This window comes from Nuphar pumila, chromosome 13 (assembly GCF_984573655.1).
Source record: "Nuphar pumila chromosome 13, dmNupPumi1.hap1.1, whole genome shotgun sequence".
Taxonomy (NCBI): Eukaryota; Viridiplantae; Streptophyta; class Magnoliopsida; order Nymphaeales; family Nymphaeaceae; genus Nuphar; species Nuphar pumila.
The window spans coordinates 65,977,445-65,981,330 of NC_143261.1; positions in this window are offsets into that span (position 1 = coordinate 65,977,445).

Here is a 3,886-nt window from a genome sequence, read left to right on the forward strand (position 1 = left end):
CATCTAAACCATCATCAAAGAATGGGAGTTTCCGTCAGACAATTTCCATGAAAAATGAATAGATTGCAGTGCATCTGCATCTAGAAAGGAATGCAGATACTGCCCAGACTTACTTTGATGTGGTTCATCAAGGCACGGATTGGGTCCAGCTCTATCCCTCGTTAATGATATGGGGAAGTGGAATAGCCACCCACTGCTTCTCATTAATGCATGAGAAGTTGAAGTGCCAAAACCCCTTCGATTTCTGAAATGAGTCTAGAAGACTCATATCTAGAAGGCTCTATACCATCTATAAATAGGGGTGCAAAGGCTGTATGCTAGGGTGAGAAGAGAAGAGTGTTGTGAGCAGAGTGATTGTGTGCAGTGTGCAGAGAGAAAAGAAGCAAGAGAGAGTAGAAAGAAGAAGAGGAAGGAAGAAGGTTCATCACTACGCATTGATCCTCAAAGAGAGGTGTTGGTTGTGGTGTGGGTTTTGACTCGGGTTACGCACCCGAGAGGTAATCTTGTATCACTCTCTTCCTTTGATTCTTTTGTTATTATACTCTTTAGCTTTGGGAATGCTATTAAACATTGTATTCTCTATATTGTACTCCCTACTCTTATTATAGTAGATTATTCTCTCTGTGCCCCGTGGATGTAGGTCGTGTTGACTGAACTACGTAAACCCTTGTGTTGTGATTTGATTGTGCCTTTATTAGATCTTATATTGCTTTTGCGTGAATATTTTTGTTATCTTCATTTCTCTATAAGTAGTATCAGAGCTAGTTTGTAGAAAGTCATGTCTTCTAAGTCAGTATGCTCCAAGTTTGAGGCAAAGAGGTTTGATGGCAAAAGAAACTTCTCTTTATGGCAAAGAAGGGTGAAGGCTCTACTTGTATAGCAAGGGTTGCACAAGGCTCTTGTTGGGAAGGCGAATAAGCCAGATACCATGACCGATGATGAATGTGATGATCTTGACTTGAGGGCCGCTGATGTGATTGAGTTATGTCTATCAGATGAAGTCATGTGTAATGTGATGGAAGAGAGAACAACGACGGGATTGTGGTTGCAGCTAGAGAGCCTCTATATGACCAAGAACTTGTCCAACAAGTTACACCTCAAAAAACAACTTTATAGTCTTTGTATGAAGGAAGGTACTTCCATTCTTGACCATCTCAGTGTGTTTAATAAGATTATTGCTGGTCTGTTTAGTTTGGATGTTAAACTTGAAGATGAGGATAAAGCTTTGTTGTTACTAACCTCATTGTCTCCGTCCTATGAGCATCTTGTGACAATCATAATTTATTAAAAAAATATTGGATATGGAAGAGGTCACAGGTATACTCATTTCAAATGAAATTAGGAGAAGACCACCACCAAATGAGGATTCTGGTGAAGGATTGATGGTGAGTTCATCCAAAGGTAGGGGTCGGTCAAAGGACAAAAAAATGACCGCAGATATAGGAGCAAGTCCAGATCAAGGAAGGACAACACTTGCTACAATTATGGAAAGAAAGGGCACTTCCAGAATCAGTGCAAAGACTTAAAGAAAAATCAGAAAAAGGGAAAAGAGACAGAATCATCAGAAGCCAAAGAAGATGTCACAACCACAATTGAAGATGAGCTTGTGATTTTGTCTACTACTAATAATCCATGTATCTGTGTGTGCCAGGATACAGATTGGGTCATAGACACTGGAACCTCGTACCATGCCACACCACGGAGAGAGTATTTCAGTACATACAAGACTAGTAATTTTGGTGTTGTCCGAATGAAAAATACATAAATGTTAAAAATTATAGGGATTGAAGATATTCATCTTCAAACCAGTCTTGAGTACATGTTGGTGCTCAAGGATGTCAGACATGTTTCAGACTTGAGGTTGAATTTGCTTTCAGTAGGAAAGCTTGATGAAGATAGCAGAAGTAGTGTTTTTAGCCAAGGACAGTGAAAACTTAGCAGCGGGTCATTGGTTCAGGCCAGAGGAAAGAGATGTTGTACTCTTTACAAGATGCAAGGTAAGGTATGTAAGGAACAGTTAAATACAGCTGAGGACTTTTTTATTGATTTGTGGCACAGTCGATTAGGCCACATGAGTGAGAAGGGCTTGTAGATTTTTGCTAAGGGGGAACAACTTCCAGAGTTAAAAGGTACACATCTAAACCCGTGTGTTCATTGCTTATTTGGTAAGCAACATAGAGTATCTTTTGTTAGAAATGCCTTCCATAGAAAATCTCACATTCTGAAACGAGTTTATACTGATGTTTATGGTGCTCTGAGAACAAAAACTGTTAATGGTTTTACTGATGTGAAAACTTTCAGTGATGCACTTTATTTTGTTACTTTTATAGATGACCTCCAAGAAGGTTTGGGCATACCCTCTAAAAACCAAGGATCAGGTTCTTGATGTATTCAAGCAATTTCATGCTATGGTTGAGAGGAAAATAGGAAAACAGGAAAACAATTGAAATGCATCAGGTCAGATAATGATAGCGAGTACATAGGTCCATTCCATGAATATTGTAAAATTCATGAAATTCGCCATGAGTTCACAGTTCCAGGTACCCCACAACATAATACAGTTGCAGAAAGGATGAACTGTATAATTGCAGAGAGAATCAGGTGTATGCTTGCACAATCCAAGCTACCAAAGAAATTCTAGGGCGAGGCTTTAAGGACAACAGTTGATGTGATCAACTTGTTTCCTGCTCATGCCTTAGCAAATGATGTTGCAGATAGGGTGTGGTCAGGAAAAGATGTGTCCTATAAGTACCTGAGGGTATTTGGATGCAGAGCATTTGCACATATCCCCAAGGAGGAGAAATCCAAGCTTGATGATAAGACGAGGCAATTCATTTTTCTAGGATATGGTGATGCTGAATTCGGTTACAGGCTATGGGATCCAAAGAAGCAAAAGGTATTCAGATCCAAAGACGTGGTATTCTTTAAAAACCAGACACTTGAAGATATCAAAAAAGATGTGCCAATTCAGACTTTTGCAGGTGGATCTATCCACTTGGATCCAGTTACTTCTTCAGTGGCACAAGTTGAAGAAAGAGCAGTGCAAGAAGATGATGCAGAGGCTGATATTGATTTACCTGCAGGCCATGTTGAGTAGGAAGAAGTTGAAGAACAACCTCCTCCAGAACCCCAGCTGAAAAGATCTTCCAAAGAGTCACAACTTTCTAGAAGGTATTCTCTACATGAGTATGTGTGATCATCGCAAAATTTTTCCTCTCTTGTATTATTCTCTCTCTTCCTTCTCTTTTTCCTTTCTAACCTCTATTTCCTCCTTTTTGAAGGGAGGAAATAAAAGACAGAAAGAAAGAGAGAAGAGAAAAGAAAAGAAAGAAGAGAAAAAAGGAACTCTTTTGCGGGGTCTCACATGACCTTAATTTTGAAAGTATTTAAGAAAATAACTCGCCTCTGTTTTGAAATATTTGTGGGAAAATCGGGAGACGGGATTCGCTCGTCGGTACGAGGTTTGATCATTCCTGGCGCCTTTACCAGGGGCAATCGAACCAAGGGTCGAATTTATGCCTCTTTGCTTTTTCTAAGAGATTATCTAAGAATTTTATCCTAAGTCTAAATGCACAAAGAATCATGCTTGTGCAATGCAAGGATGTATGCTCCTTTTTTTTAAAAATGATTTTTTTGAAAATCTCTCAAGTGTTTCTGAGATGAATTTGATAATAAAGTGAAGAAATGGTTTCTAACTTAGAACTTAAGATTTAAAGTTCTAAGTTTTTAGAATAATCAGAGCTTAGGAAACTAAATCTGAACTTCGAAATGAATGATTTTGAAGTTGAGATAAGGGGAGAAGAAAGGAAAATTCAAAGTCATAAATGGATTTTGAATTAGAATTTTGGAATTAGAATAGAGATGAAAATGTGATTTGAATTTCAGT